Genomic DNA, 24,096 nt, shown 5'->3' with positions numbered 1-24,096 from the left:
AAGAAGTGGAAAGGCTAGACGCCTTAGCTAGAGCTCAGCTAAATTAATAGAATAATCGTCAACCAACACGTCATCCTAATATAGATGATTATGACTAGGGAGATGATAATTTGTTAGATCCTGTTAACCCAAGGCGTGCAGATAATGTGGCTACAATGGTAAACCATAATATGAACCGAAATCATCCTTTTAGAGCAAGACAAGATTGTTAACATGTACAATTTGGTCTTGACGAGGATGAGGATGACTTGGATGAAGCTAGTGCTACAGGAGAAATTGTTCCACCTCCACTGGCACCTGGGGTGAAGTTCAATTTAATAAGCACCATGATACAGCTGCTTAATCTCAAAGGGTTGTTTGGAGGACTTCCAGGGGATGACCCAAACATGCATTTGGTGAACTTCATCAATATTTGCAAGTCCTTTGACAATCTTGGGGTTAGATAGAATGCTATCCAACTTTGATTATTTCCATTGTCTTTGTTTGGGGAGGCAATAATATGGCTGAATGAATTGGCTCTCGATTCTATTACAAACTGGAGGCAATTAAAAGGAGCTTCCCTAGAAAGGTTCTTTTCGCCCTCTAGGATGTTATAGTTGAGGGACGAGATCAGCAACTTCAGACAATTACCATGTAAGGCACTTCATGAGACTTGGATGTGGTTCAAAAAAAAGCTAACACAATGCCCCAACCACAAGATGATCGATGAGAACTTAATGGTGACATTTTATAGAGCTTTAAACTCGGTTACTAAGGCCACAAATATGTTGGAGAAATTAACTAAGACAAGTAGGGCTTGGCATACCAGGTATTTTGTGGTAGAAAGCCCTGCTCTGTATCGTGGTACGTCTACGAAGCAATGTCGAAAAGAGGAGAAGTGTGACCAAGATATGGCACACATAAAAACCCAGATGGATTTGCTTACTAAATATCTGCTATCTAGGAAGATTGAGAAAATGAAAGTTGTTGGTTCACAAGGTAGAGCTGATTCTGATTTTGAGGAAGAGGCCAACTATCTAAATAATCAAGGGGGTTTCCATGGCAATATCCAAGGGAATCAAGTTCATAAATATTATGACAAAATTGATTATAAAGATAGGGAGCAAGGGAGCTGAAAGAATAACAATGACATTAGTGGACTGTATATACCTCCTTGAAGTCGTGATAATACTGCTACCAGTTTAGGTAAAATGTCCATGAAAGACATGATGGAGAAGCCATTGAAGGGAGTTGAGGCAAAAAATTCAGGGGTGACGACGATGAAGAGTGACTTATCTTTCATGAGTCAACTAGTATATTTGCATTCAACTTCTATCAAATAGTTAAAGCAGCAGATGAGCCAAATCTCAGTAGTACTTAATCAGAGAAAGAGCGGTACCTTATCGAGCAATATAGTACAAAATCCTTAAAATAATGACTTTTGCATAGTAGTTACCACTCGGAGTGGTAAAGTACTACCAGGCCCTTCTGTTGGCAAAGCTGTAATTAAAGATATGATTGAAGAGGATATTAAGAATGAAAAAAGTTGTCTAGTAGAGTCTGAGAAATTGGATGGTATTGACATTCCCTCTAACCATCAGCAGGTTGATGAGTTAGAGAAAGAAAAGAAAAAGAAAGCAGTGGTTAATACTCTCCCAAAACCACTGCCTTCCTTTCCTCATAGATTGAAGAAAAAGGTTGATGACACAAAATTCAGCAAATTCATGGTGATCTTGAAGAAGCTAACAATGAATGTTCCTTTAGTTGAGGCACTTGAGTAGATGCCGGGATACACTAAATTTATAAAGCACCTTGTGATAAAGAAGAGAGTAGTAAGCTACGAACCGGTGGATAATCTTCACCATTATGGTGTTATTTTCATAAGATCCTTGGTGCAAAATAAAGCAAACCTAGGAGCATTCACCATTCCTTGTACTATCGGGTCTCTTGATTTTGCTAAGGCCCAATGTGATTTGGGAGCGAGTATTAACCTGATGCCGCTGGCTGTTTATAAAAAGTTGGGTTTAGAGGATCCTACACCCATAAACATGCGACTAATGATGGCAGACAGGTCGGTAAAGCGACTAGTGGGGATACTATATGATGTGCTCATAAAGATGGACAACTTTATAGTTCATGCAGATTTTGTTATTCTGGATAGTGAGGTGGATTTGACGTTCCCATAATCTTGGGTAGACCTTTCCTCGCAACCGGAAGTGTGCTTATTGATTTACGGCCTAATGAGCTCCTGTTCAGGATTAATGATGAAGTAGTTTAGTTTGATGTGTGCCAATATATGAAGCATCCCAAGGAAAGGAGTGTGTTCTCTATTGTTGATATTTATTATGAGGATAAATAAGAAGTGTCAATAGAGAAGAAATTTGTTGTTGAGACTTTGGATGCAGTTCTGATGAATTTTGATGGTGAAGGTATTGACGAGTATGAGGAGACAGTCTGTACCCTAATGGGAATGGGATCATATTCATATGCTCCCAAGAAACTAGACTTCGATCTTAAAAATAGACCAACACCATCGACAAAGCCATCGATTGAAGATCCACCGGTGTAAGAGCTGAAGGAGTTTCTAGGCCATCCACGATATGTATTCCTAGGCAATGAAAACACATTACCGGTGATTATTGCAGTAGATTTGAGTAAAAAACAAGTTGAAGCACTTGTCTCTATGCGTCGTAGGTATAAGAGGGCAATAGGTTGGACTATTATAGATATTATTGGTATTTCTCTAGCCATTTGCACTCACAAGATCCGGCTTGAAGAATATTGCACACCAACCATTGAGCACCAACACTACCTTAACCCACCAATGAAAGAATTATTTACGAAAGAGATCATTAAGTGGCTAGATGCAGGAGTTGTTTATCCCATTTTCGACAGTAAATGGGTAAGCCCCTTCAATGCGTGCCCAAGAAATGGGGCATGACAACCATTTCAAATAAGGAAAAATAAGTTGATTCCACTCAGTCCTGTAACTGGGTACAGAGTTTGCATGGAATATCATAAACTCAACTCATGGAATTTGAAGGGCCACTTCCCAATGCCTTTTATGGATCAGATTCTTAATCGGTTGGCGGGAAGAGGGTGGTATTATTTCCTGGATGGGTATTATGACTATAACCAGATTTCTATTGCCCTAGAGGATCAGGAAAAGATGACATTCACTTGCCCATATGGTGATTTTTATTTAAAGCAGATGCCATTTGGATTGTGTAATGCACTCGCTACCTTTCAACGGTGCATGATGTCCATTTTTTTTGATTTGGTAGAAGACACCTTGGAGGTGTTTATGGATGACTTTTTAGTTGTAGGTTATTCTTTTGAGATATGTTTGGTAAATCTGAGTAGAGCTTTGTAGCGATGCGAGGAATTTAATTTGGTGCTTAATTGGGAGAAATGCCACTTTATGGTGAAGGACGACATTGTCCTTGGTCACAAAAATTTAGCCAAGGGAATTGAAGTCGATCGGGCTAAGGTCGAGGTTATTAAGAAACTAACACCTCCCATTTTAGTAAAAGGAGTGCGTAGTTTCCTTGGTAATGTAGGCTTTTATCGTCGATTTATAAAGGATTTCTCAAAGATTGCAAACCCACTTTGCAAGCTTTTGGAGAAGGAGGCCAAGTTCACATTTGATGATGATTGCTTGAAGGTATTTGAATGCCTTAAGGAGAAATTAGTTGATGCCCCAATTATTGTTTCACCAGATTCGTCAAAGACTTTTGAAATCACATGTGATGCAAACGGAGTAGCGCTTGGCGCTGTGCTTGGCCAAAAGAGGGATAAGCTATTTTATCCCATTTATTATGCAAGCTAGGTGCTAAATAGGGCTCAAAACAACTACACTATTACTGAGTAGGAACTTCTTGTGATTGTTTATGCTTTTGAGAAGTTCCGGGCTTACCTGCTGGGAACCAAGGTGGTGGTTCACAGAGATCACGCCGCCTTGCGATATTTGATGGCAAAGAAGGATGCAAAGACAAGGTTAATTATATGGGTGCTGCTCCTCCAAGAGTTTGACTTCGAAGTCAAAGATCAAAAAGGATGCGAGGATCAAGTTGCGCACCACCTGTCTAGACTGGAGGGGGATCAAGTAGGCAAGAATGAGTTTGAAATTAATGATACATTTCCCGATGAGAAAATCTTGGTTGCTGTACTTGAAAGAGTACCTTGGTATGCGGACTTTGCGAATTATATGGTAAGTGGGATTGTTCCTAGGAATCTTTCTTCTCACCAAAGAAAGAAATTTCTTCATGATGTTACACACTACTTCTGGGATGAGCCATATTTATTTTGGCATTGTGCGGATAACATTATTAGGAGGCATGTTCCAGAAGTGGATATACTGAATATTTTGGAAGCTTGTCATGTTTCCCCAGTTAGGGGTCACCATGCCGGTGACCGCACTATGAGGAAAGTGCTGCAGAGCGGCTATTATTGGCCAACCTTATTCAAAGATGCTTATGAGTTCATGCAGAGTGTGACCAATGCCAGATACAAGGGTCAATCCCAAAGCACCATAAGATGCCTATGACAAAAATGATGGAAGTGGAGTTGTCCGATGTGTGGGGCATTGACTTTATGAGGCCCTTCGTGAGCTCATACGAGATGAAATACATTTTGGTCGCTGTCGATTATATATCTAAATGGGTTAAGCTCATTGCCTTGGCTGATAACGAAGGAAAGAGAGTTGTTGCATTCCTTAAAAGGAACATATCTCTCATTTTGGGGTGCCACGCACTATCATAAGCGATGGTGGATCACATCTTTGCAACTGAGTGTTTCGAGCTGCCTCGGATAAGTACGGTGTTAAGCAACATAAGGTAGCAACTCCATACCACCCACAGACTAGTGGGCGAGTACAGATTTTGAATCGGGAGATTAAATTTATCCTTGCCAAAACAGTGAATGCTAGTAGACAAGACTGGTCTAGAAAGTTCGATGATGCCTTATGGGCATATAGGACAGCTTTTAAGACGCCAATTTTCATGTCACCGTACCAGTTGGTATATGGCAAGGCTTTTCATTTACTGATCAAATTGGAACGCAAGCCACTATGGTCGCTTAAGAGGCTTAATTTGAAGTGGAATGAGGCTGCAGAATTACGACTGGAGCAGCTGAATGAGATGGACGAGTTCCATCTTGGGGCATATGAGAGGGATGATCTTTACAAAGAAAATATAAAGAAGTACCATGACCAAAAGATTGAAAAGTACAACTTTCAGAAGAGTGATTGGGTACTTCTTTTTAACTCAAGATTGAAGCTATTTCTGGGTAAGTTAAAATCAAAATGGTCTAGCCCATTTAGAGTGAACCAAGTCTACTTATCTAGAGTATTTGAACTTAAGAACAAAGACGGGAGTGTCTTCAAGGTAAATGGGTAGTGAGTAAAGCTATATATTGGTCCAATGGACTAGATAAAGTAAATAGCTACCATTTATCTCGATGAAGTCTGAGTAATCGAGATAACTAAGTCATGTTGCGACAATAAATCAGGCGCTAGTAGGAGGTAACCCACAAAGTGTTATTGTAACCATAGTTAGAGTTTATTTGATGTTTTTGTGCATTTTTGATGTGTTTGTGAAGTGTGCAAGACTGAGAATTCAGAAAAAAAGAGTTTCATAGTTGATAGAGGATCGACGGAAAGATTGACGGACCATCAAGGACCCAATGGACCACCACTGGAACCGTCAAAGCTATGCTAAAAAATTAGACATTCTGGATAAGGCTTGATGGTCGAGTTGGCGGACTGTCAATGATACCGTTACTTACTTCGTCAACCTGAAGCCAAGATTTGAAGTTTCTGGATTGGACTGATAGCCTGATTAATGGACCGTCACATCACTGACTGACCGTCAGACCAACCATCGCAGTAAAGCATGATTGATGAGTTTCTGGTAAGCCACGACGGTCAACCTGGCAGATCATTGGACACTTGATAGACCATCAGGTCAATCGTTAGTGTAACCCTTAGTAAATGGGTCGGGTCGGGTTAACTTTAAGGTCTATTTAAGCATCCTTATCCAACCCAAATGGTTTTTAAATAGATAAAAGAAGGCAGATACGTACATTGCCACCCTTTCAAATCCTAAAACTATTTAATTTCCCCTGAATTCAAAGTATTTGGGATCAGTTATCTCCTCTTAGGACTCTTCCCCTTCTTTTTTCTCTCCTATTTAAACAACACCATCTTTTTCTTCCTCTCCTCACAACAACAGTTATCAATCACTAACAAAGGCTTTAAGTTTTCTTTTATTCTAAATTTGCAAGTGAGAAGAGTGAAGTTACTGCACCATCAAGGTATGATCATAACCTTTTACTTTCCTCTTTGAATTGTTAAAAATGGAGTAGTTAGTTGTTGATTATTAAAGAAAATTCCATCTTGTTTTTCTTTGTTCTAATTGTAATATTAAAGTCGAACCCTGGTGTGAAATTGCTATAGGTGAAGTCTGCGTAACCCATGTCCTGAAAGTGAGAAAAGTTGTGCTTAAACACTAAATTGATTCCATTAACATGTTAAGAAGTGAGAATGTACACCAGGCATACGACGAAATGTCAAAGTGAGTTTTGAAACTGAAAAGGGATGTTGACGGTCACCATGGCGGACCGTCAGACTTACGACAGACCATTAAATAGACTATCGCGAATATGCCAAGATTGATGCTCACTAGATAAGCAGCGATGGACGACTTGGCAAACCGTCAGTAACCTGACGGACCGCCAGGTCGACCTTCGCAAATCTCTAAAACTTAGCACTTACTGGTTAAGGATTGACGGTCATTCCGACAGACCGTCGCATCTCCGACGGACCGTCAGACCAACTGTCAAGCCACACATTCACTGTTTTGACTGGTTTTTAATTACATACTGATTCTTTGTTTCTTTCTCAGGAAATATGGCAAGAAATATTTGATACAAAAATAAACCACTAAAAACGAAATTAAGGACTCAAGACACAAAAATCAGCAACCACAAGACAAAGAAAACAACATATAGAAAGAGGATGAAGAAGAAAATTGCATAAATGTAAAGATAGATAGAGAGACCCTCACTTCCACCAATGAATAGCACTAGAAGGTGTATCAAACCCTCAAACACATATCACCAATGTAAGATCAAACCTCACTCTTAGGTGAACCAAAGGAATTCACACTCCCTCAATTACATCTTTCTTGCCAATTTGTCAACACAAGTGAAATCCATCACTTAGCATTAACCCTAATTTCGGATTTTACACTAAATTAAGACTACGAACTACACTCTAAAGATTAATCTTTCAATATTCATCAAAGCTAATAGAATGGAAGATAAAATGTCTATTTATACTATTACATAGTAAATGTCAAAAACACCCTTAATGAGGGAGGGAATTGGGGCAACTCTTAATTGTTACTTTGGAGTGCAAAATGTCTTTAATGCCCTTCACTTGAGGTGCCTATTGAGGGTATAAGTCCTCCTCCTTTTCTTCTCTTGAACAAGGCTTCAAAATTTTCCAAAAAGGACTTTAATTGCTTGCCAATTCTGAAGGTTGAACCTTGGAAAATATCTTGTGCTCTTGGTGCTCCTCATACTTGTATCATCCTCTCTATCTTAAAAGGAATTTATCCTCAAATTCAGATCTTGCAAAACCAAAGAGAGAGAAAAACAAGCACACAATCCTCTTGGTAAGAGGGTTAGTATTAGTACCACACTCATATCATCAATCCATGGTTGGTCACACGTAACCTACACCCAAATATCCTTGGTATTCAACATGAAAAGCTTAGCATAAAGGATACCAAAGAAGTGAATAGAATCAATATTAAAAGAATATGAGCATGAACCAAAACTACACCTCCCATACCCTACAAGTACACCGGGATCAAATGGAAATAGTGGACTCGGGTCTAAACCGAGAGGAGCCATTCCTTTCACTAGTCTATCAAGCCATGGGGGTAAATATTTGAAATACAACTAATAATCCTTTGTTATGATCATGAAATACTTACTACAAGCATCACAAATGACATGGTTAAGAGAGATCAAGGAAAAGGGAATGCAATCCAAAACACAACCTTCCCCAACCCAATAGTATACCGGGATCAAATGGAAAAAATAGATAAGGATCTAAGCCGAGGTTAGCCGTTTCTTTTACTAGAGAATCAAACCCACAATCACCCAAGGCATTTCTCACAACTTTGACATAAACATGGTCACTATGAACAAGACTAATATCATGGCCTTCATCACACAAGTTCAAAGGACCATACTCATTATCTAGATCAACATTACAAGCATCACTACCTACTTGAGAGATTTCAAGCATATCATTCACATGTTCAAGTAGTGAGTTATTCTTAGGAGAATATTAATCATTATACACGACAAGAGAACTACCAAGAAAATAAGCACGCACTTCTACACTATGTAATTACAAATTCACATCACCTTGGCTACTAATACCTACATCACAATATTTTAAGCTTAAGGGAGGGTAGAGTGTACAAATTTTACCTTTATTTGTACTAGGGCAGCCCACTTGTTTTTCACAATGGACAACTAGTGTGTGAATACTCTTGTCACTTGGTAATGGAACCTTATTCAAGTTATAATTGCTAACACTAGATGGACACAAATCGTTCTTACGAAAAGAATCAATTTTTTCATCTAAAGGATCAACTAGTGCTTGCATACTCACAACAAGAGCTTGGTACTTATGCAACTTAACAATACCAAAAGCATCACAAAAGGAATATTCATACACTCCTAAACTAAGCAATTCCAAAACTACTCCACCTTGGCCACTACTAGCCACATTACCACCATTTAAGTTTCTAGGAGTGTAGAGAATAGCCTTGTTACCTTCTAGATCATGGGAAGTGTGTTCTTCACTTGGTTTTGCATTAGGGCAGCCTTATGCTCCACATTACAAGGTAATATGTCAAGGTTTCCCTTTGGACTCACTTCTTCATCACTTATCCCAAAATTGGGACTTTCAGCCAAGGGCTTGAAGGGAATTTCCTTGGGCTTCTCCTTAGGGATTATCGAGTCTTGAACCTACACATGAGAAGAGAAAATAATAGGCAAAATGCTAGTATTTGGGTTAGTGAATATCAAGGGTCCTTTGTGGACAAGATCCACAATCAAGTGTTCTTTTTCCCTTCCAATTTCACTACCTGTGGCTTCCCTTTCCTTTTCCATTTTTTTTCACATCCTTCTTAGACCTCAACATCAAGATTCTCTCCATCTTGAGGCTTGGCCTCATTCTCTTCGGATTCTAACTTGTGGAGAAGAGTCATTGGATTTTGTGAAGTGTAGGATATTTGGACTTGAGGTGTTTGGACTTGTAAATGGTAAAGCCTTTGGTCAAGTGAGTTTGGAACTAGGTACTTCAGATTTTGAGGTAGAATTTAAGTACCAAGTCCCTTTTGTTGGACTTGGTTCAATTGTTGGTGTAATGGTCTTTGGACCTCTCGAGTTTGGGGACTTTGGACTTAATAGCTTGGGTTTTGTGGAGGCTTTGGTGGACAAAGTCTATCAAATCCCGCTTTCATTCTAATCACATCACCCTTCATTTATCCCACAAAACCTCTTATATCTCCCATATCCATTCTTACTTTTGCCAAATCACGAGATAAGGCATCAAATCGAGCCAACAAAACTCCCATAGCATCATTCCCCATAGGTTGGGATGAATAACCCTTGGGATCCATGGTCAAATGTACCTAATAAGAAGCAAAAAAAAATAGCAAAGGAAAACCTACAAAACAAGCAATCAAGTTAGTTCAAAAGCCTCACCCACACTCACACTCAAATCTCACCTCACACTTGGTCTCACAAGTGTTGAAGACTTGGCAATACTTGGCAAGTGAATTGAGTGATGAATAAGCCTTGGTACAAAATCATTTTTTGTTTGATAAGACTCAAATAAAATGATTCACGGACTTGAACCAACAAACTACTACGATTAAAAATGATAAAAGCACAAAAGAAACATAGACACAAAACAAAGAACTCTAGACTAATTATCAACCTAGTAGGTAATTACTACTTTGGTAATTAGTGGTAGAATCAACACAAAAGAAACTAGAAAAAACAAATAGAAACTTAGAAATCTAATTTAGAGCTCAATTTGGTTGGCCACCAAAGTGATGATGTGGCACCTTGTGATTTGATGAAGATGGAAGAACAAGATGAATATTTAAGAGTTGACCAAAGTTTGACCTATAACCAAATGAACCCTAATCTTAAATTTTATTTTAGATCTAGGTTTCTTAGGCCAAGGTGAGTTCAACCAACACAAACTTACTTCAAAATCACGTCACAAGTACTAATCCACATGGATCCACCCACAAAAGCTTGAAATTAGGCCATAGCCATGGTGGATCTAGCTCATAATCAACCAAATCTTGTTCAAAGAGTAGATCTAGACTCCTTAGGTGCTAGGGATCAAGGATATAGAACTTGAAACCAAAAAAACAACACAAAAACGAGTAGATCTAACTTCTAAAATGCTTTCCAAACACAATAATGTGAAACACCTATTTTTTTTATTTGCTTGACTCTAAACTCTTTTTTTTGTGGAGATTTTCTTGGATCCAAGACTTAGAGTTGTGGGAACAATTCCAATACATCGCTCTGATACCAAATGATACAAAAATAAAACACTAAAAATGAAATTAAGGACACAAGACACAAAAATCAGCAACCACAAACAAAGAAAACTACACATAGAAAGGGGACGAAGAAGAAGATTGCATAAATGTAAAGATAGATAGAGAGACCCTCACTTCCACCAATGAATAGCACTAGAAGGTGTATAAAACCTTCAAACACACATCACCAATGTAAGATCAAACCTCACTCTTAGGTGAACCAAAGGAATTCACACTCCCTTAATTGCACCTTTCTTGCAAATTTGTCAACACAAGTGAAATCCATTACTTAGCATTAACCCTAATTTCGGATTCTACACTAAACTAAGACTAAGAACTACACTATAAATAGTGATATTTCAATATTTATCAAAGCTAATGAGAATGGAAGATAAAATGTCTATTTATACTATTACATAGTAAATATCAAAAACACCCTTAATAAGGGAGGGAATTGGGGTGCCTCTTGAATGTTACTTTGGAGTGAAAAATGTCTTCAATACCCTTCACTTGAGGCACCTATTGAGGGTATAAGTCCTCCTCCTTTTCTTCTCTTTAACAAGGATTCAAAATTTTCCAAAAAGGACTTCAATTGCTTGCCAATTCTGAAGCTTAAACCTTGAACAATATCTTGTGCTCTTGGTGCTCCTCATGCTTGTAACAAGATTCCCACAACCAGAGGTTGTGGTAGATCCCAAAGGGGTAGAGGCGAGCTATCAAGGAGTGAGGAGGCACCTTTCTTCAACACTTGACAGCAAGACAGGGAAACCCACATTCTCTCGTAGTTTGAAAATAAGAGTGAAAGCATCACTAGTAGCACTAGTTCGAGCCCCAATGAGAAAGGGATCAATATATCTAACCCCAACTCTATTGAGGCAAAAATTAGCCTTGTTGAGATGGATACTGAAGAGGTAAATATGATTAAGAGCAAAGACCCTCAAATGAGAGAGGCACTTAGATGGAAAATCAATCAAAGAACAAATTCCTTGATGAACTAAAATTGACAACAAGTAGGCCAATTAAGAGGCCAATAGCTGAAGAATACCAAAAAGTGATGAATAAGTTGCATGAATATCCAGAGCTAGAGTGGCGATTCAACGAGTATAAGTTATCCTGGATGAGCAAGCCCCTCGATTCATATCAACTGAATCTCGTGAAGGAATTTTTTGCCAATTATTTAGCATTAGCAGAAAAGGATTGTCCAAAGGGATCAAAGATTTTAGATTTTCCCAATAGGGAATTGGTACTGGTGAGAGAAGTTAACATTGATATATCGGCTTGAACAATCAACAGGATGTTGTTTGGGCTTGGCTATAAAGCATCGGTTACTATTCCTGACCTTGAGTATCATCTGAGATCTGCATCCACTCAAAGGTCGTGGTTATCTGGACTACTTACTGACAATGTAAACCCTGTCTGGACAACCAACCCATGAGAGCGCATTACTAAGTCCTTCCTTAGCTTTCAGGCTAAATTTTGGTGGGCCATTATTCGACTGAGATTGATGCCAATAGGAGGTGATGCCAATTTGGATAGTCACAGGGTTGTGTTAGTGGCTAGTTTGATTGCAAGGCTAAAGATCGACTTCAACCAAATTATTGTTGATGAAATATTTATGAGGGAACACAAAGTGGCAAGCACACTACTGTTCTCGTATTTAATGATGGAGTTATGCAGGCAGGCCAATGTACCTTTGATTCGAGGAGTAGATAATAAAGTTTGGGCTACATATAGGCAGGACATTGAGAAGTCAAAAGATGACTCAAATTTTGAGAAATGCATCACTAAACCTATGGCCTACTAAACACAGTCAGCACCAGCCCCCGATACTTAAAAAATTCCCACAGGTATGTTGTTGCCTATCACCACTTATGTGCTGCCTGATTATGTGCCACCTAGTATATCTGCAGGGTCAGAATCTATGTTGCCAATGGGTGGGATAGATTATTTGGAGTATAGGTTAACTCAAGAAAATTTTTCCAAGAGTGTTAAGCAGCAGAAAAAGTTTAAGAAGTAGTTGGATACATGGGCTTTGCAATTTAAGGCTTTTTTTATCAAATTATAGATGAGGCAATCCATCCATTCCAAATCATTCAAATTAGGATGGATCACATGGAAGAATGTATCAGCAAAAGGTTGGATACACTGTCTATTCTAGATCTTACTAAATTCATGGCAGAATTTAAACAAGCACAGGCAGACATAGTAGAGTTGAAGAACAAGCAGCCACAACAGCCCATTTTTTTACCCTACTCTGGTGATAAGTGATGAAGATGAAGGTATTGTTGATCTGATGGGGAAGCCATTGAAAGACAAAGGCAAGAACGTAGATAAAGTATGGATCAAAGTGTGGATAGAAAAGCTACCCGACGAAGAAGGCAAGGGGCAATGACATCGGAAGAGAGAAAAGAGTATGATATGAGGAAAGCTCGAAAAAGATCAAGAAAAGATGAAAAAAAACAAAAGAAGAGGATTGCAAATAAAGCTGTAGGTGTGTTTACCAGTTTTGCCCCAGCTAAGGGGCCCAGTTCAGACCCAGTTCGAGATATGATGCCTCCGATTCTAGAGGATGAGATTATGAGTACCCCTACCACCATAGGGGTCAACATTTTTATAGATGAGGACACTTGTGCCTCAACACATTTCACAAAAGCCTCAGATGAATAAGAGGATTTACAAGTATTCCCCTTCTCTGTACTCTACTTATATGCATTGAGGATAACACATTTATTTTCTGTGGGGGTGGGTGTACTTGTACCATGGGGGTTTTATTGTCGATGTTCTTTTTCTCCCATGTGCTATCTAATAGAACTGGCATGTTTAGGATTCCATTTTCTTTTCTTAGGTTGTGATGTAAATATCTGTTCGTTAATTTTTATTTATGAAGTGTCTTTTCTTTTAGCATCTCTTTGTACATATGGATGATAAATGGATATGGCATAAAACTCTGAGCATGTTTGTATGGCTATTTCTCCTTGTTACTTATTATATGTTGAACAATCATTGGTGATTCTGTAATTGGCATTAACTTGTAAAATTTGCATGATCATGTGATGAAAATCCCAAGAGTAGTAGAATAAGTTTAACTTAGTTTCCTGTGTGTGCGATTATTGTTAGTTCTTGCATAGTGTAACACCTATAAATTGCCCAGTTCATTGATGTTATTTTGTGGTTGAGTCAATAAGATAGGATAGCAGGACTCCATGTACTTTCAGTCCACTTAGCCAAAATAACTAACCTCACCAAAAAGAATTTTCCATTTTTGAACTCTTTTTGAGCTTGTGTTAGTTTTCTTCATTCCCAATAACTCTAATTAACGCTCTTTAGGTTGTTAACACTTAACTCTAGCCCTAGTCCAATATTGGACATTGTTCACCTTAACTTGGGCAAAGCACCTAAGTTGAGGGTGGCTATTGTCAAGATGTTAGCCATTTAACGAAAAGTTGGTTTAGAGCTTAATTTAAGCATTTGGCTCTGATCTATTTAAGATATTATGCACCTTAACTGACTGCATCAACATAAGTTGAGGGTGGTTGATGCTTATAAAAAAATAGGGAATATGGTAAAGTGTGAGTAAATAATAGAGATTGTAAGTGAGCTGGTAAAGAAGTAGCCTTGGTGAGTAAAATTCAAGGACAAAGAGAGCTAAGTTTGAATGTTGAGTCACTTTTCCCAAAAATTTGTCCTCGCCTAGCCTGGAGCCTCATTACAAACCTGAAAAAGACTTATTTGATCTTTATAAATCAACCATCAGTAAGCAGTAAATGATAAGGGAAAGCCTATGGGCATGTATTTTATTCTTGTAACTTTTTTATTGAGTGTGAGAGTCTTGAATTTTCTTCCACAAGATATAATGAGTGGTGGAATTCATTGACTGTGAGGGCAACTTGAGTTACACTTAGTTTTCTTGATCTCTGTAGGATATTATGTCCATATTTGTGTATGTGTGCTAAATTTGAAATAATGTTGGTCATAGATCCTGATGTGTTGAGCCCAAATAAGTGGGATGACAAGTAAATGGTTGTGTGAAATCTAGTTCAATAGTTGATTGCCTGTCATTGTATTGTTTATGTATGCAATTTGGTGCTGAGTTGCTTGAGGACTAGCAATTGTCTTAAGTTGAGGGTTCATTTTATAGCTTTTTCAAGGGATATTGTATATTTTCAAGCAACAGATGTTGTATTTAATACTAGATTTTAGTGTTTTTAGGTTAAGGAGCTAAATGAAGAAGAAACTTGGAAAAATAGCAGAAAAAAGCAACTGAAGGTCAAACTGGCGGACCTTTAGCCATGCAATGGGCCATCAGGGTGACCGTTAGAGTAAAATAGAAGAAAAAAGTTGAGTGACCCCTGTGACGGTCCAAGTGGTGGACCATCAAACATGAGATGAGCCACCAACTTGGCCGTCAAGTTGAAACAAAGCATAGAGTTTTCAAGGATCAAGCGACAGTCCATGCGATGGTCCGCCAACATGACCATCAACCCTAAATCAAAACATTGTACTTTGAGACCATCAGCGACAGTCCAAGCGATGGACCGTCAGGCCATCAATGAGCCGCGAGATGACCGTTAACTTGGATGCAACTTTTTTGAGTTTAAATTTTAAATCCTCTGTACCTGGGACTATATAAATACCCAGTTTAGGTTTTATTTAGGTATCCTTTATCATATTTCCATCTTTAAAACTTATTGTAACATAGTTTTCTTTGAGATTCAAGCTATAAGTGTGGATCTAACCATTTTTATTCTCATTGTTATTGAAGATTCAAGAACAATTCTTGTGGTTTTTATTCAAGAACAATTCTTGTGATTTTGTAAGTAAATTCTAAACTTATTTATGAATAACATAATGATTCTTTATTATTCTTCTATTAAGATGTGTGACTAAGCTCCCATAACTAGGGTTATGGGAGCCTTGATACAAATAGTTGATTGGGGTTGTTAAAGCACTAGATTTCCATGGTTAATTGAGGTTGTATAAACCCTTCTTCACACTAATGACCTTTCTTGGTTGCAAACTTGAAGGGTGAGCCCAAGAACATCAATTGTTCGAATAGAAAGGTGTATGTTGGGAAAAGAAGGAGTTTACATGGAATCTAAGGGATTTAGCCTTTGGGTTAAGGGTTGATGCCTTAACAAGATCAACCTAAGTGAGAGAAAAGTTGAATAAATTAATGCATCCTTTAAGTTTGAGAGAATTAAAGGATAATCTACCCATTTGGGTTGAGAGACAACTAGTAAATTATAGAATTCAATAACTCTTACAATTGAAGTTATTAATTGGAAATTCAAGATAATTCACAACCCTAGCTACTTAAACATCTTGGTAACCATAACTCTAGTTTTTCTACTTTCGCTGAGTTACTATTTGCAATAAGAATTACTAGCTGGAACACTATCTGTTTTAAATATTGAGATATAATACACAAATCAAAATCCCCCTTTAATCCGTAACCTTTGATCAACAGTCTAGTAACAACCACAACACTTAGTGAACATAGTATTCTTTATGGGATTCGACCCCAACCTTAGTTGGGTTCTATATTTGACAACAACCGCTTACACTTTCTAACAAGAGTTGTAATTTGGGCATATCAAACACCAACTAGAACGATGAGATATTACAAAAACATTACATACAACTACAACAAACTGTTTCTGACATATATAGACATTATTAAACATTCTGATACATAAATAGACACACATAAATAAGATAACTGTCAATCTCTATTATTATTTGTCAATTGAAATTTTTACTGAGGGTCGAATTTCTGGAAATCACTAACTCATTTATGTTGTATTTTGAGTAGCATGTAGATGTTATATTCTACTACCTTCGAAAGAAATCAAAGTAACAAAAGAATCAAGAATATAGATATACCACCATGAATTGCTTTTTCAAAACATACATCAATGCCACATACAAATAATATTTTAATGATACAGCAGATGATTCTCTCTCAATTCAAGATGATTATAAAAGTTTGTGTCTTGTTGCAAGCTATAAAGATTCATTGATAAAGATCATAAAAGGGTTCAACATACCGGTTGCTTTGCCTTAGCACTTGGCCGATGATGTATACGTCCCTATAAACTGTAATGGAAATTTTTACTGGGTGCTGGCTGTGATATCTCTTAAGAAAAGATGTATCAGGGTGTGTGACTCAATGTTGTCATTGTGTCATAGAGAGCCATCACATGAGATCCTCAAGTTGTCTATGATGCTGCCAACATACCTTTGTGACAGTGGATTTCTAGAAAACACTGAACAAACGGTATGGTCAAGTCTCGAAGCGTACACTGATAAGATGAGTTAAGGCATTGGGGCTATGAACCAAAACCCATTTGATGTTAAACACGTAGAAGATATTGCACAACAAGTTAGTGGAAGTTTGTAAGTATCTCTTCACGATTTTATATATGTAGAAAGAGTTCAATGCATTTCTATTATTGAAAATTTCCTAACTATACATAATTTAAGATGATACATTATTATATAGTTATTGTCCGTGTGCATATGTTCTGATACAACACAAATACCCATGTGATTTAGCTTCTAACTAAATGATTACTTATGTTTAGGGACTGTGGAGTTTTTGTGGCAGCTTATGCTGAATTTCTTAGCAATTGAATAGATTCCCTCATCAAATGTTGATGCATAATATCATCATAAGAGATATGCGACACTCTTATGGAACTATGGAGTAAAAAAGGTAGAAAAATTTATTCTAGTGACCATGACGATCCACCAAGATCACGTCCATTTTATGTCCCTCCAGTTGATAATTCTACTATTGTAGCCATAGAGTAGCTACTAAGTTGTTGCATAGCTATGTTCTGAACAATGTTTTTGTTACAATCTTATTGACCTGTATTATTGTAATTTCAGATACTAAGTTTAATAGTGTTGTTTCTTGTTGCAGAAAATTATCATCAACTTATTGGATTAATTAAAACTTGTGATATGTTATGATCAATATTTATTTTCATATTGTTCGACACATGCAAATCTATTTATTATATATATAAAAACTGTTGACAAGTAATTCAAAATGTCCCAGTTCAAAGTTGAAACTTATTAAAGCTACTTAGTTTGTATTATAAATACAAAAAAAAATTCACATACAGTTTTCATAGTAAATATTCTTGTATCATATATGTGACGCCCCGAGTCTGCATCCCTGACGTCACACGGTGCTTGCGACTCCAAAGGACCACAAGCTAACCCATGACTGGTACCTGCTATGAGAACTATATAATATGACTGAAATAAATATGGAAATTAGGCTGAAGTCACCATAAGGTTCGTAACTGAAAGCAAATACTGAATACTAATAAATGAATACTGAAAACTAAACATCTTTCTGAATAATCTAGCCTAAAAACCTCTAACTGTCTGAATATAGAGTTGACGGGACAATTTCCCAACTAACACCGTCTACTGAATATGTTGAACTATTGAAATACTAAAATAATAACTCTATTCTCAAACTATGAGGACTCACTACTAAATCTGGTTCTGATAATCTGGGCGGCTAAGTACGGTCAGGAGCCCGCGCGTTTGAACCTATGATATAAGACATCATAGTACAAAAGAAAAGGTATACGTCGGTACTTTGAATGTACTAGTATGCTAAATAAGGTAGGCTAATATGTAAGGGTTCATATGCATGAATAATAAATGACTGAGTAACATGAATATAACTGAATGAGAGTACATAAATATTTGAAACTATTGTAATTACTGATTATGCAATGCTTTGCATGTAACTATGTATATTGTAACTAAGATCATATTAATACTGGATACTGGGTTCTGATAACAGAATAACTGGTATCTGATTTTACTGATAACTGAGTAACTATTTCTGACAGTCTTCATTCTGTAGAACTGAATTGAGTTCTACACTGAGCTAGGTTATTGTGTCTGACAGTCCTGATTCTGTAAACTGGACTAAGTTCTATATTGAGACTAAAACTGAAACTGTGGGAGTGTTGACTTAACCGACATACCCCGGTTATGAACTGATTTGGGGTCCAACCTGTGACCCTTGTTGGAAGGGCGTTAGTACCTTGCCAAGGAATACTAACAATGGCTATGAGTTAACTCTCTCTGACAGGAAGACATTTCGTCAACCCTCGCTGGCAGAAAAACTCGTACGAGATGTATCAACCTTAGTCTGGCAGGAAGATATCTCAACTTACACTGGCTACGTAGTTCTGTAATACAGGAATTGCTACTAAGGGTCAAACCTTCCACTGGCAAAAATGCCCCCACCCCTGGGTTCGCTCAGTAATGATTCCTACTCCCAACTGAATAGACACTGAACTGATTTCTAGACTGTACTAGGCTTGACTGAACTGTTACTGATCGTGCTATCTAACTACACTAAACTGAGTTCACTGGATTCTGTTAACTGACTAAATACACTGAGTTCTATAACTAACTGAGATGGTTGTACGTTACATCACTGAGACTATTCTGAAAATACTAAAAATCTAGGTAAACAGCTAGATTGTCGGGTATTAAACACCCCTAGGACTTGATTGCATAAATTGTAAAACATAGCACAATCTTGAAAGTACAATAACTAGACATTTTGCCACAACTCATCCATTCAGGCATTTTATCAAACACTTGCATAATATAAACTTGTATACATACTAATATCTCATGAATTCACTACTCAACTAACATAAATATTTTATCCAACACTTAGGAAGCATAATCTATGCACATAGTAGTGAACAATATGTAGGCATCATGGTTACTAATCCCAACATAGAAATTCAAGGGGAGTTTTGACATGAATCCACATAACATTTCACACATGTAAATTAACTCAAATGAAATTGAAATAAATCATGGATTAGAAACCTCAAATAACATCATCATCATGAATGCAAACAAATTCAACATGAAATTCATGAAAGCAATCAATTTGTAGTTTAAAAGGGGTTCTTGAACTTCAAGGGTGGAAGGAAATCCTTGGATGAACACCTAACATACCTTGATTATTAATTCTCTGAAAGTTGTGGTGAATCGTTTGGGACTTGAATCTTGATTTGATGGGTTAGAGTTCGTTCTAGAGAGGATTTGTGAGTAATGAGTGAATTTTGCCTTAAGAAAGGCTTAATCTCATGTTTTAGGGCTTATTGAAAGTGAAAAAAATAACTTATTTACCCCTCTGGACGAGAATTTAAAAGAGCAGAAATTGTACCCAACGATGCATGGACCGATGCGACGCATCGATGGCATCAACGCGATGAGCAACGCGCCACGTCGAGTTAGTGTTGGATCACTGGAAATGCACTGAAAGCTGGGAAAAATTATCTGACGACGTGATGGGCGACGCATCAAGATCGCGTCGACCCACTATTTTGGTCACCCAAACATGATTCAAACAAGGTCCGAAAAATCCAAAACTCACCCGAAGTGACCTATTTACACACCTGATCATGACTCATTCCAAGGATTAGCATTTTAAGGTCATAAGGATCGTAAAATAAGATCGCCAAATTATGAAGGCTAAAGTAATTCTAAGTATAAACACTTAGCTGAAATTTCTAAGTCTGAGACCTCTTATCATGCTCTAAAGGACTAAGTTAAGCTAGAATTTTGTGGGGTCTTACAATATATCCTAATGTTATAATACAAATCTCAATAAGTCGGTTAATGTTAATTTATTTATCATAAATAGTTTTTACAAGTATTTCATGCAATTTATCTTATTACAAGCTACGTTGTATCATGATTTCGAAACTTACCTCAATTATCAGTGTAAAAAATTTATACCAGTTTACATATCATTTCCTAATTTTTAGTACAGTTACATACAAGTTTTGTGTCATAAAGCTAATTCTAATGAAAAAAACTATGATAAAATGAAAATATCTTTCATGATAAAGTTGCTATCTAATTTGAACAATAATTAAAAAAGTTGTTGTAATGTGAAAGATTATTTAAGAAACAATATCAAAAAATAGATGAAATATAAATTGATTAGAAAATGATAAATCAATAAAAAAACAAACAATAATTCAAGTTAAACATTGTCAAACATTATTCAACAATGGCCAAATCGAAACCAAACTAACGGAGAACAATTTAAGATAGTCCACCAAACCATTCAATGTATCATGAAACTTAAACATCGATTCTCCTTCAGAAAGAAGTTGCACGTACACCTATTGTGACCTTCATGACCGCATTTTTCACAACAGTTTGTATTGGAGGATAGTGTTTCACTTGCTTTCTTACACCTCCCCTACTTCGGCCTCCCAGGTGGTCTTTTATATTTTGGTGGCATGACTTCTTCTTCTTCGACACATTGAGGAACATGCCAATCCTTCTTATCGGGCATAGGTACCATTGAAACTTCATATGTCTTGACTAATGTTGCAGGCTTATAGTAATCAGAACAGCATGGACGAAACTTCGTAACATGTTTACTTTTCAACACTGCAATCTCGTGCGGCATGGAATTTCATCAATCTGAAATCTACCACAGTTGCATTTGTCATCATCCAAATCCACAACGTATATTCTACCAGATTCATAAACAGAATAATAATACTCTGATGCAGGATTGACCTAACAAACAAATAGTCACACACACACAATATATATATATATATATATATATATATATATATATATATATATATATAAAGTATAACAAAAAATTACTCAATCAATAAAAATTAAACTGAGTTACTAATTAAACATACCGTCATTCTAGAAGCTTTCACTCTATTAAGTGTTAAGATTTCGTCAAACTTTCTCCCTAATGTTGTTTCTGTATATGAAGCAATTTCTCTATTTTTACAATTCCATGCTCTAAATAATTTTCTGACTTCTTCCAAAAATTCTAAAATCGGCAATTCACGAGCCTCCACTAAACAACTATTTATACATTCTGCAATATTAGATGTCACCATCCGGCCTCTATTTATAGGAGTATGAACCCTTGACCACTTCTCATATCCTACATCATATAGATATTCCTTCACTCGGTGATCAATTTTATCAACCTTGGCCATGAGGTACTCAAAATCTTCCTTTCTATACGCTTTGGCCATCGAATAAAAGAGGTCGCTAAGTTTGTCCTTGCTCCTTTTAAAGTTTGTACAAATGTTCCTCTAAAGATGCCAAATGCATTCTAAATGAGGGACATTTGGATACACAATGCTAACACTTTTAATTATTATTTCATTACGATCTAATACAATACACATGTTCTCACACTCCCCAAAAGCATTCTTAAACTGTTCGAAAAACCATGTTCATGCACAATCGTTCTCTAAGTCAACAACCCCATAAGCTATTGATAATATGCGACCTATAAAGAATAATAAAGCATGAATTGTTACATAATGGTATTATAAAAATTAATATATACATTATATTTATCATAACAGTTAGTAATGTATCATAGCTTTTACAGTTATGTCCCATGTATCATACATGTACTGTAATGTATCATAACAGCTAGTAAAGATTTTTTTTCACATGAATTGTCATACCTGCACTATCAAGAGTGCTAGCAGAAAGGAAATTTCCTTTGTACGGTCCACTCAAATGAGCACCATCCACCACAATAACTGGTCTGCAATGCTAAAAATCATGCATCATTGGCTGCAAAGGTATAAACAAATATTTGAATTCATTATCTACAGCCTTATGTATCGTAATGTGTAATCCCGGATATACAAAGTTTAGCATGTGAATGTATCTCGGCATTTGTCTATATCCATCAGTAGCTCCACCCCTAAGCATTTCTATAGCATGCTCCTTGGCACGCCGTGCTTTCATATAATTAATGTCAACACCATACATAGCTTTCATTTCTTCAATAATGTCTGCTGGAGTGTGTTTCCTCGTATAGTTTACTAATTTTGACTTTGTAAAGTTACTAACAAATGTAACTATAGCTTGCAACTGCTTTAACACCCGATCACTCATTGAACATGTATGTTTATCATTCAATCTACGAATTTAAAAAAGATCAGAATCCATCAATCAAGATGTCATCATGTATCAACCATAATTTTTATTACGACATTCCAACCAATAGTTGCATATATTAATAAATCTTCATAAGTTTTATATAAGAAATCAATTTTTCGGGAAAAAGGGTAAAGTATAGGGCAGTAAACAAATAAGGCTATGTTAATATATATGTATCATAACAAAATTGCACTACTTTAAACAATTCTTAACATAATATTTTGACACATTTACGACAACATCCACTGCACATTCATATCTGATATTGTTTAAGAAGAACATGACAGATATAGACATTTACAATTTATCATAGGAATAATATAAACACCAAAGACACAAAAAAAAACTCCAACATAGATTAAAATACCTTTTTTTATCAGATTTTGTAGCTCTGAAGTTAAAACTGTGATCTAACGTGTACTTTTCCATTACAGCTTTAAGAGTTTTCTTATCCTTGTATTTTGGCAATCGGTAATGAATTTTGTAATTTTAATTTTTGGTACATACAAAGAGTACTGATTATTCAACTCAAAAACAGCAAGTCCCTTCGACGCACATCATTGCATCAGTTTCAACATTAAATTCTCTATCTTTTGTCGATTTATCCATTGTTGTTATACATAACGGATACATTACAAAACCTGTAAATATTTTTTTTAACTCAACGTAAACCTTAACACCATTGTCGTTTCTAATAACCATAGGCGTCGTATTTTCTTCAACAATATAATGAACATTAATATTTTTCTTCAATTGTTCTATGTCAAGTTCCGAAGCAATAGCAGAAATCAACCTAAAATATGAAACACTTTCGCTAACTACAATTCCAACACTTTTGTAATTTTCATAAATAATTTTGCTTTGCCAAATTTCAGAATGTCTCAACAAAATCGAAATATTCATGATGGAAAATGAAGTTGTTGCGTTTTTTATGTATTAAAAATGGCAATTCCTAAATTTATGCTATTCCATTGATAAGCATTATGCTTAATTACCGCTTATTGCATATTTAACCGCATTAAATAGCTTAATCATGTATCATATCAGAAAATATCATCTAATGGAGAAATGTATTATATATGGGATTTTAAGTAATTTTTATAAAAGTAGGTAGAGAGGGTAATTATGTAGGAAACACTTGGAATTTACGTTGTTTACACAATTGAAAATCCATTTACATTGGACTTAGTTTATTTAATCAAATTATATTGCAACAATATTTATTGGATTTGGACTAATACTCTTGAATTTAAGACAAAAATCAAATTTCTTATAGATTTAAAAATATATTTTCTAAATGCCTACAATATGTTAATCAGGGTTTAGAATTATTAACAATTTGAACATGACCTTTACAATCAAATAAAATAATCATTGATTGAATTTTTAGTATAGTTTTATTCATTGATAAAGGGAAGAAGTTCTTTATGAAATTGTTAAATGGGGCTCATTCTCGATA

General features: G+C 36.3%; 1 long non-coding RNA gene across 1 annotated transcript; it reads right to left on the bottom strand.

The window, feature by feature from the left end:
• Window positions 1-20,761: 20,761 nt before the first annotated feature.
• On the bottom strand, window positions 20,762-23,522 carry LOC124887637. Its single transcript, XR_007045414.1, has 3 exons — window positions 23,005-23,522; window positions 22,154-22,236; window positions 20,762-21,129 (listed from the first exon to the last, which is right to left on the bottom strand). It is a non-coding gene; the product is annotated as an uncharacterized LOC124887637 (long non-coding RNA).
• Window positions 23,523-24,096: the final 574 nt, after the last annotated feature.

Source organism: Capsicum annuum, chromosome 10, assembly GCF_002878395.1.
Source record: "Capsicum annuum cultivar UCD-10X-F1 chromosome 10, UCD10Xv1.1, whole genome shotgun sequence".
Lineage (NCBI taxonomy): Eukaryota > Viridiplantae > Streptophyta > Magnoliopsida > Solanales > Solanaceae > Capsicum > Capsicum annuum.
This window is presented reverse-complemented; position numbering and strand designations above follow the sequence as displayed.